We start from the raw sequence: 12,568 nt of genomic DNA on the forward strand, positions 1-12,568 counted from the left end.
ACAAAAACAAAAATGTCAATATGTTGTTTACAATTTTAAGAAGTCAAAATCGGCTGATAAAAGAATCGTATGGCATTGTTAAAAGTGGTAATTATGTATTCTTTCAATTATCCGGAAAAAGAAATAATTCCAACCCAGAGAAAAATGAAGGTTCAAACTTAATTGCTTGACCTATGAGTGATTGTGAAGTGGATAATTCATCCGAGGAACGCCGATATGAGACAAATAAGACTATAATACCCACCAAAGTTAAGAATGGAAGTCAGTCAAATGGCTCCTTGCCAGCTATTAACAAAAACACCCAGCAAAAAATTTGGAAGTTCCTCCAAAGGCACAGCTTTAAAAGCACATCCAAAAGATGTATTCCCAAAGATGTCCTTTATTTTAACTACACAGGAAGTTCTTTTAATTCAATTATTTATAACTCGCTTTTTTTCTTATTTTTAATGGGTAAATTTAATTTTGTTTTTTTTTTTTTTTTCAAAAAGGTTAAAAACTGAGTAAGCATTAATAAAATGATTCAAATTATTGAAAATTTGTCGAAAAAAAAATCTAAATCCATTCAAGAAATATTGCGAATTTTTCAAAATATTTTAATTCAAACGTTCACCCAAGCGTTAGAATGCATTAAAAATCTTAACAAAATTATAAATTTTTTTTATTTGGCAAAATATGACAACATTTTTTAATTCACATCCAAAACACTGAATTCGAATCACAGCGTAAGAAGTGAAGCAAATTCAGTGCAACGGCTGTTGAAATGGTGGACATCCGTCCTATGACAAGCCCATGTTAAATTCATCGCTTCTGTGCCAATTTTGCACTACTTCTGGATGCAAAAAGAACATATTCACTACTTTTTTGGCGACGCTTTTTTGCTGGGCAGTTCATTATGCACTTTAAAAAGTGATGTGCGTGGTATTTTGCGACGTGAATATGTTAGCAAGATACTAAAGTCATCTTCGAATAATTCTCCAGCTATGAATGCATGAGTTGGTTTAGATGCATTTGCTATACAGTGTCATTAGGAGAGCTGCAACCACCATTAACATATGATATTGACATCTTAAAATTTTGTCGAAATAAAAAAACATAGACCAATTAAAATAGAGACATACCTTAATAATGCACCATGGTTTTGTTTATTTGCAATGCGCAGTCATTCCACTCAATTGCGTAGTCAAGTGACTCAATTTCTTTTTGGAAAACGAGAATTACCATGCAAATCAGTCCATTTGCATTATAAAAAAGGTGTGGATGTATAGAATTTTATATGCTTTTACAATATTTGGTGTTTCATCAAGAAAACAAAGGAAAGAAAATAAATTAAAGCTGAATTAAAAAATCACCCAATTGCAGACGAAAAAGGCCCATCTACGGTGTGCAGACAAACTACAGCGCTGTGAATTCACTTTCGTTGTCTATACCTTCCTTGGTCTATGAAAAAAATTGTAATCATATGGTCCCATGATTTAACCTTCTTGTTCAGGCATGATTCCATTAATGATTTTAACAGCTGATATATTAGGGATGTCGTTGATTGACATTAATCCTCCATAGAGTTTGATTGATTTGATTTGGTGATGAGAAAATCATGATATCTACAGCCCAGAACTCATATTCACGTTTTTAATAAAACAAAAAATCTTAATAAAACAAAAAATCCATAAAAATCGCCTTGTTCATTAGATATATTCGCAAAACATAAAAACTATTTTATTATATATACATACATACATATTTTTAAATAAATTTACCAAGTGAAAAAAATAGGCCTACCACATTCTGAAAGTAAAAACAAAAAAACGAAACGAAACATAATTTCCTTAAACTTGTGATCGTGTTAGAACACAAAACTGTAATTGTTTAACACAACAAAGAACAACACTCAATTTATTCAATGTATAGTAGATTGTTTTAAGTGTATCTTGTAGTCTGCATGTAGTCTTATTTATAAACATACATATTATATTTGTTTCTATTTAATCTCATAATCAGTTTTGTTTAGTTTCCTTAAATGTTATATACACTATAATTTGTTTGTTTATGAGCTCTGGTATTGTTGAAGTTAATTGTAGTCTGTTGTCGTCTTTCAATTCGAATTATTTAAATATATTTTATTTGGTTTTTTTAATTGTTGTATTTTTTTTAGTTTATTTTTAAATATTGTATCTAAACAAAAATACATATTAGTACGAATTAAAAAAACACACACACACATACTTGCATATTATGTACAATTGTTGTCTTTAAGTACACAAAAACATAGTTTAAAATACTAAATAACAAAAATATCTATTGAAATAAATTGAATCATAAATCTATATTCTCTTACAAAAAAAAAACATAATTACTTGTTGTTGTTTCTTGGATTATTGTTTATCTGTTTTGAAATATAGTTGTTATAAATAGAAAGTTCACATTTGTTTCAGAGTACAAGCCTCTTCCATTTAGATACTAGTCAGTGTGGATTATTATGGTGCCGTTAATGTGAGGCCTTTATTATAAAATAATAGGCCTGCCTTCTTTCAGTAATGCATGTCACATTAATATGAGCTATCCAGAACAGCGAATGAAGCCGAACCATTTTTGTCGGCGGCGGCTAACACTAAAATTTTGCCTCCGGCGGCGGCTTGACGATTAAGCCGATAAAAAATTGTCTGCTCGGCGGCGCAAAATTATCTATTATAAAATCAATTTGAAGTTTTCCGAATTGTAATGAGATTAGTTTTACAACCAATCTTACAATCAAATTTACATTTCATTCAAATTTTTTTGAGCTAAATTTTTGTAAAACTATTATAGGAACTTGATACTAATTGATTTAAAGTGGAAAGTTCAAAATTTTGGCAAAAACTATAACAAATATTATTAAATTTTTCTGATATAAATCAATATTTTAGATTAATTGGCGGCTACATTTGAGTCGAGATGAGTCGACATATTCGGCGGCGGCGTCGACTGCTAAAAACGGGTCGGCGACGGCTAGAATCGGCGGCACGACTCGGCGGCTTCATTCTCTGATCCAGAACATCGTTGCACTGGTGTTCTATCCACAGCATTTCATCAGTGCAAATGGCGTCGGTGATAAGAGATCGCGTTTTAAGTGTTTAAGTGACCTTTCTTCAATTCACAATAAGAATCATAGACCAATTAAGCATACTTTGATAATTCACCATGGTTTTGTTTATTTGCAGTGCGCAGTCATTCCACTCAATTTCGCAGTCAAGTGACTCAATTTCTTTTTGCAAAACGAGAATAACCGTACAAATAAGTCAATTTGCATTACAAAAATGTTGTGGATGGTAAGAATTTTATAAGCTTTTACAAAATTTGGTGTTTCAACAAGAAACAAAGGAAAGAAAACAAATTAAAAAATCACTCAATTGCAAACGAAAAAGAGTGTGTAGAAAAACTACAGCGCTGTGAATTGGTCTATGATAACAATTTGTAAACAGCTGATGCCAGCGCTGCACATTCTTGGACATGTTTTTCTGGACGACAGTGCTCGTGTCGAAGATATCCCAGATATTTTGGCCACACTATAAGTTATGTCCGAAGACATAATGGATATCGCAGCTTGTTAAGCGGACCTTACACGGTCGGATAAACACTACGACAGAGGTTCGGCTATTTGTTGTGTGTTCGTTCAAGTTTTACCCTCACACTGCACGAACAATTATGATAACAACATGAAGAAATAAGAAGAAGCATAAACACAAACAATGAAGATGGACGAAAAGTTAGGTGTAAAGCCATTTTTAGTAAAAATGGAAGAAACAATAAAAATTCCAAGCTGAATTAGCGATCCGTCATTAATTTCATTGCAGAAATGCTTGTTTTAATTATGAAAATAAATTTGTTTTTGCTAATGTTTGGCTAACATCTCCTTACACGTGAAGATTTGTGCCTCTCAACCGGAAAAAATCAAAGTTGCTTTGATTTTATGCCAACACGTCCCTGCAACACGCGAACATGGCCTTATACTAGCGGACTTGTCGCCGCAACGTGTTGTGTCGCAGGGTTTATCCGACCGTATAAGGTGCCCTTTAATGGGATCGATAATACATTTATCGATTATTTAATCATTGCCGACAATTCCCAGCTATTGGCCACACTGTAAGATTTTTTACAAACACAGACATTCCGTCGGGATAAACTTATAGTCTGAACGGCGCATAATCCATCAAAATGAACAGAGAATGAAGCCTGCCCATTTTTTGTCGTCGGCGGCTGACACCAAATTTTTGCTTTAATACGGTGTTCTCACCAAGCATGTTTTGGGGTTTGAAATGTTCTCCCTTTATAAGCACTTCAAAACGAGTCGTTTTCGCCATACTAAAAAACAAGTTCAAAACACAAGTTTTCCTCCAAAACACGTCAATTTTAGAATGTGAAACCACCTAATTTGGAATACACCCCGAATAACATACCCCATTCCCAATATATGCCAAAATATTGAAATAAGTTTCATAGAAAAAAAAGAATAAACGAAGGCTTTTAAGAACATGGACATATGAAAATAACATAAAAAATTTTTTCCCTTTGCGGTCGCGGTAATTATTTGGACATAGGTTGCATATATGTGAATTTCGAGTAAACGTGAGTATTAAGTTCGAGTTTAGCCGCTAAAATCTCTAAAGTGAAAACTAAATCAGTAAAAAAGATGCATAAAATTATACATATTTGTGGCAAATTTTATTATAACTTGATGGGGAATTGGCCAACGCAAATGTTCACAAAGTTTGTATTCCTTAAAATGGATTATTAAAGAAAAGAAATCGTGAAAAAATGACGATTTTAGCGGCTAAACTCGAACTTAATACTCACCTTAAATGTGAATTTCTAGTTTCCATGGTAACTCTCAAACTAAAACATCTCAACGCGGTGTGAACGGCGAAATGTTTTGGAAAAACGAATGAGGAAAATGAGTCGATGGGAACATAGCATAAGCCTAGTACTAAGATCACGTTTTCGACGAAAAACTATTATACTCCATATAAAAAACGTTAGCGCGGAATAAATGCGAAATCTTTGTTTTGAGTATTTTCAGATACACATTTATACAACCTTGGATTTTTCGCACGAAAAAATAGTCAGGCATATTATTTCGCAGAAATAAGTTAACATCCCTGGGTTTGAGACCCTATTTACAGAGATAGATGAAGATATTCGTTTTTCGCAGAAACGAACTTAGTACTAAGCATTATTTAGGCAGCGGTTTGATGAATAAGCCGATATAAATTTGTCTATTCGGCGGCAGACAATTATCCAATATAAAATTACTTTGATGTTATTCGAATGGTAATGAGATTAGTACAACTAATCTAACAATTTACATTTCATTCAAATTTTCTGGGCTAAATTTTTGCAAAATTATTATTACAGCAGCTTAAATTTGATTGATTGTGGAGGAAAGGTTCCACATTTTGGCAAAAAATACGACAATTATTAATAGATTTTTCTGATTTTAACCGATATTTGTGATTAATTGGCGGCTAAATTTTAGTCAATATGAGTCGACATATTCGACGGCGGCGTCGACTGAAATCGTCGGTGCGATTCGGCTGCTTCATTCTCTGGTCTGGATGGCACATTTGGCTATCCAGTACTAAACGAAAACAAGCCATACAGTGCACTCGCGGTAACGTGAACACCGCATAACATGAACACGCTTTTTCATACACTAACTACTTCGTAACGCTGAAAAATATGAAATTTGACGTTATGCGCTTTACAGACTATCAGTTATTCCGGACGGAATGTCGGTGTTTGTAAAAAATCTTACAGTGTGTCGGATCGATACGACTTGTCGGCGATGACTAAATAATCGGTAAATATGTTATCGATCCCATAAACATGCAGCAGTATCGATTATGCCTTCGGACTTAACATATAATGTGCACAATACATGGGATATGTTCAGCACGAGCACTGTCGTCCGGAATAACTGATAGTCTGTAAAACGCATTAAAAGCAGATTCACAATGACAAGTACATTTTCAAATAAACATACGGAATTTTTTAGTCATTTTTCGTGAATTTTAATTATTAATTAAATTGCTTTATAATTCCATATCCGCCGATATTTTTTCTGATCTTTTTTCTTTTTAAATTTTTCATGAAATTAAATTTTAATGTTAATGTTTTTAATGTTACTAATAACAAAAATAAAAGACTATGACGCTAGAACGTGTAAAACTCCCGAATATGGCTATGTTTTGTTCTGAAATTCGCTGAAGTTCGCTAACGTGAACTCGCTTGGTTTTAATTAGTTCACGTTATCGCGAGTGCACTGTATAAGTATTTAACGAAAATCTTATAATCTGCTAAAAATCGTTGAACAGTTTTCTACGACAAATTAATAATCGATAACTAACTCATCGATGATGATAAATTGAATATTGTTATCGATAACACTTATATAAAATTATTTGTATTATATTTCGTTCTTCGTTAATACGTTAATAGTATTAAGTAGACTTTATCGTCCAGTTTTTCACACTTACTTTTCTTTAATAATTCGTTTTAGATAAAATTTTTCAATTGTTGCTTTGGATCATTCCTAATCAAGTTACGATAAAAATTGCCTTAACAAACAATTAAAATTTTTCACTTGAACTTAATACCCAGCATATTATCAGCAGTTTATCCGTAGGATAATGCCCGTGTCCAACATTTTTAGACATATTTCAGATGTTGGTCATACTATAATTAATGTTCGACGACATAATCCATACTGCAGCATTTTAATGTGATCGACAACACATTTATCGATTATTTAGTTAACGCCGGTAATTCTTAGCACTTGGTCACACTGTAAGATATTTGGTAAACACAGACATTTCGCCTGGGTATACTTACAGTCTGAACGGCGTATAATCCGCCAAGCCGAAAATTTATCCGCTGCGGCTGTTACAACTACTCTTTGTTGTACAACTTAATTTTGTTTAGAGTTAACTACGTTCACACTTTGCCCGAAATGGGCTTTGTTCGTATGTTTTCACATACTGGAGACGTCTTTATATTAGCCAAAAACGAATAGTACTGATTTGTTTCCTCCAGAAAGATTATAAACAATCATAGTCAGCTGTTTGTGAGAATATCATTCAATGACGTACCCGGTGGTTACATGAAACCTCGATTAGTAATACCAAAATCTCTTTACAAATCTAAAGTATTCATACTGGTTGATGGTTTCGGTGGCAATGGAACGGTTTCTCTGTTCCTGAAAATTCCATATATTTATCTGTGAACTTCCATTTAATCAGGTGTGTAGTTTAGTGTTATCGTTTAGTTGGTAAAAAAAACGTTTAAATATAATTTTCATTACTCCTTGCTATTAGATTCTACAGAAAATTTTTGTTCCCATATGAAATGCTTGCGAAATCCACGTTTTTCTTATTGAAAAAGAAAAATTTAAGTGATCGAAAAAGTTTCCGCAAGAAATAGCTTGTAGCTCTAGCAAAATTTTATCCTTTTCATATGGCGTCACTGAGTGAAGTGTTGTTGCCGATCATTTTGTTCACATGGATAAAATGCATTATTGTCAAATAAACGAAATTTCCGCTAGAAGTAGGGACCTTAAGACATGGCTGCTATAAAGACTGGTATATAACCCTAACCAAATATCACATACCCGATTATTACAAAAACATTATTGTTTTAAGTCCAGTATGCTACCCTTACAACACTGAGAGTCGATAAAGCAGTATTTATTTAAGACCCACATGCAACATTTGAGGAAATTCATGTTATTGTTTATCGTGTGTTTCTTGTGATAACAGTCGATAACATCGTATTCGCTTGCAAGCATGCCTATACATTTCATACAGGTAACAGAAATTTCACTAGAGCTGATTACAGGACTTGTGACAGAAGTTGTAAACCATCGATAACACCATACTAACAAAGCTTCCGTTAGCAAAAATGAATGTCACAAGGGTAGCAGAAATTTAGCTGGAACTTTATTGCGGGTTCCATTGGCATGCAAACGAAATTTCCCCAAGAGGTGAAAACATCTAAGAAACACATGGCAAAACTGTTTTGCGGCATATATGGTTAGCCCGGTATGTACCTATAGCGGAAATTTCGGCTGCTCTTAAGAGAATCTATATTGGCTAGCGAAAATTTCGTGACACATTATTATCGATTGTTTATAGTTTGCTTCCACATGAAATACATGGCAAAGCTGTGTTATTGGCAAACAAAATTTTCGCTATACCCGAGCATATCGGGCCTTAAAGGGCAATCATTTTCGTGGTATATTTCCAGCTATAAGCCCGGTATAAAATTCTAACGAATATTGGTACTTCTAGAGAAATTTCTGTTATCCATCATTTTTCTCATATTCGAAGAGTTTAACGCTATTCGACACTGGAATTTATAAAGAAAAAAATCATCTGTTTTGGCATTTTATTTGAACGAAAACGTTCGATTTGGAAAATTAACAATGTTATCGACTGATTAGATTTTCACTTTAATTTGTTTTGAACGAAAACGTTGGATACGACTAGGAAAGTATATTATCGACTGTTTAGTTTTTCAGTTTCAGTTTCCGTTTTTATTTTTTCAGAGTTTAACGCTATTCGACACTGGAATTTATAAAGAAAAAAATCATCTTTTTTGGCATTTTATTTGAACGAAAACGTTCGATTGGGATATTAAACAATGTTATCGACTGATTAGATTTTCACTTTAATTTGATTTGAACGAAAACGTTGGATACTACTAATAAACTATATTATCGACTGATTAGTTTTTTCACCCACACAAAACTGCTTTATAGATAGATCGGCACACCGGGCTTAGAGGAGAGAAAATGTAAATAGTCGATAACGACAATAACCAGAATTTTTGCCAAGTAGATACATTTCTACAGTTTAAAGGTAATGAACATGTTTTGCTTAGGTAAGAAATTGTCCTACGTTTCATTCTTGACATGTAAAATAATATTCGCTAGAAGTAGTGGCCTTAAGCCCGGGCTGCTATAAATCCTAGTCATCCCTAACCAAATTTCGATAACAACGTACTTTGGAGTGATCGATAGCAGAAGTGCCAATGCATTTCTTAAGGTCGGTATGAAGCTTTTGTGAAAATGTCAGTTTCATGCCGCCGATAACGCAGTTGTAACAATAATCTAGATATCCACATTAAAATTGGGCTTAGAAACGCATGCCAGAGCTGCGTTATCGGCACAAAAGTGGAATTTTCGCAAAAGCTTTATACCGGGCTTAAGAAAAACTTTTAAAAGAAAAACACATATTTATACAACCCTGGATTTTTCGTACAAAAAAATTGGCAGGTATATTATTTCGCATAAACAAGTTAACATCCCTGGGTTTGAGACCCTATTTACGGAGATAGATGAAGATATTCGTTTTTCGCAGAAACGAACTTAGTACTAAGCATTACACTGCACCAACAATTATGATAACAACATGAAGAAATAAGAAGAAACATAAACAATGACGATGGACGCAAAGTTATGTGTAAAGCAATTTTTTTAATAAAAATTTCAAGCTGAATTAGCGATCCATCATTAATTACATTGCAGAAATGCTTGTTTTAATTTAGCGTTCGGCCACACTGTAAAGGGGATCTTATACGGTCGGATAATTTGGGACGGAGCATAATGATGTATACCTAAGTCATATGTCCGGTATGCAGGTCTTGCGAAAATTCCTGTTTCATGCAAATAACTCAGTTTTGGACTGCATTTATTATGGGAACAAAATGTAAACAGTCGATAACAACGCGTCCAATTTTCGGTAGCATTTCTTATGCGGAAATTTCGTTAGAGGTGCATACCGGCCTTTAAGAAAGAAAATCTCATTTAGATGGCACTGAGAGCAAAATTTTTCTATTTGTGTTTTTTTTGATCAAAAGCATTTTTACCAACATAAAATTGAATAAAGGGATTATCTCGAAGAGGAAATACGTATTATTCGGGAAATTTATAAAAAACACATAAAGGGCTTTAGAGAATATTTACAGTCAATTTCTCATATCCGAAACGAATGTTTTCGTTCGACTGAAATGCCAAAAACAGCTGATTTACCTTTATAAATTCAGCTGGTTTGGGCATTCTAGTCGAACGAAAGCGTTCGTTTCGGATATAAGAAATAGGCTGTTGAAGGCGAATCGGTGTAAACTGCGTGACATGAGCATATACCTTATATTATATAGATGGTTCATCCGTGTCAAACGATATTTGACAGTTCCGAAGATTAAGAATAAACGAAGAAAATAAGAGCACGCTTACATTCACTTCAGGGATGGTAAATACAATTTCTAAGAAAGTAAAAAAAATGTACTTCTCACTAATTTCAACAAAATTCCATTGGAAGATTATTGTCAAGAGCGCCTTTAGACTGTAGATAAATAAAAATAAATTTTTGACAAAATTTTCTATGGAAATAAAATTTTGACAAAATTTTCTATAGAAATAATATTTTCTCAAAATTTTTTATAGAAATAAAATGTTGACAAAAATTTTTGTAGAAATATACTTTCTGACAAAATTTTCTATAGTATAAAATTTGTGACAAAATTTTCTATCAAAAAATTTTAAAAAAATTTTCTATAAAAATAAAATTTTGACAAAATTTTCTATCGAAAAATAATAGACAAATTTTTTTTATAGAAGTTTCGACCGTGACTGTAATAAAATCGTGTTTTTGAATATGATTTTAACAAAATCGAGATTTTCTTCCCGCATGAACTTGCCTGTTTTGCCAAATTTGTAAAAGACTATTATTTTGTTAAAGAATTTCTCAAAATATTGAAATATTTTGTCAAAACTATTGTACCATAAGTCTGATATCGGCGCAAAAATGTCTACACAAAGGTACTAAATCATTCGCGGGGGTACTACGGTACTGAACTCGGTGAAAAAATTTGAAAAAAAGTACTATAGTACCATCCATCCCTGATTCTCTTTCGTTTTCTTTTTTGTAGTTTGCCAATTTTACACAAAATTATAACCTTTATGATGCAGTGGATTTATAAATAAATTAATATATTAACAGTTCATATTTGAACAAAAAATTGTGACCAAAACCCCGAAAATACGAAATTTAATTTTAAGCAGCATTTCTCTTTACGAATAACACAAAAGAAAATGCCCGAAAATTAATGTTTGGGACTGGGACTCTTTACGAAAAAAAAAAACAAAACGAAATGTCAGAAAATTTATTTTTGGAACTGACACATTTTTTTCCCCGAGACAAGTGGATCATCTATATAATATAGCGTCTATGGACATGAGAGCAATGACATCTGGCGCCTCAAGTATGTCATGACAAAGTGATTTTAGATTTTTATGTTTATATGCAATATAGTATCATAATAAAATGAGCATACTAATTTCATTTAAAAAAAAAATGAACATTTTTTCATATTGAGTGAGTAAGAATTGCAAAAAAATGTCCAAAAAACATTCCCAAAATATTATAATAGTTAATCGTTTGTCGTAAAACAAAGATACATATCATTATTTTTAGTGACATTAAAATAAATCATATACTATTTTATTTGAAATCAAAAAAAAAAAAAACTAATTGAGATTTATGAAAAGGGAAATTGGCAAATAAAATAAAAATATATAAGTTGAAGACTTCCAGCAACGAATACATATCATATATAAATTAAACCAAAAGTTATTAAATTTAAAAAATTGACTTTGTTAAATATTTTAAGTTAAATTATACATATAAATTGTTACAAAAAAACAGAACAAAACCTTATGTCATGAAGATTCTCAATAAAGGCAAGTATTACTAATATGGCAGAAATATGAATTAGAGTATATTCGTAGCTACAAAACTGTGAAATGCATGCATATATTTTGCAAAGCACACACAACTATAACACCTAAGCAACACTCATCTATTGTTTGCCCATAATAAATTATAAGAAAATTTGGAAATTTACAAAGAGAATGTACACTTATATATACCCAAAAAAAAAAAAAAATATCTCAAAAACTATCACGATGTTTACGAGTAGGCCAAGTTTATGTATTATTGCCATGATATACTTATGTAATATATATTTAAATATTACACATTATTGTTGAATAATATTTGAAGAGGGCATTGTCAGTAAATACAATATATATATATATATGGGCAATATGTTAATGAAATAAAAATAAATGTGAATTATCATTGCGAAATAAAAAAGAAATTTGCTTGAAGTTTGATTTTTTCAATGGGATATATTAAGTTCCTTTCCCCAAGTGCAATTCAGTGGTAAGTTAAAGGTATTATTAAATTATTATAGCTGATCTACTACAATCAGATAATGAGGTTTATAATACTACGTTCGCATTAGACACGAAATCTCGCTATTTAGAACCAAAATCTCTTTACAAATCTCAAGTGTTCGCGCTGGCAAAATAACGACATTTCGTAGATTTGAGTATTTAAGAGCTGTTTGCAAATATATCAATACAAACACAAGCCCGTATGTGTACACACACACACACATTCATCTACAAAGCAAATTGGGCAGGGTTGCAAAAAGCGCATTTTTAGTACTAAAACCATAGGCGATTATGAAAGAG

Source organism: Haematobia irritans, chromosome 4 (genome assembly GCF_050003625.1).
Source record: "Haematobia irritans isolate KBUSLIRL chromosome 4, ASM5000362v1, whole genome shotgun sequence".
Taxonomy (NCBI): Eukaryota; Metazoa; Arthropoda; class Insecta; order Diptera; family Muscidae; genus Haematobia; species Haematobia irritans.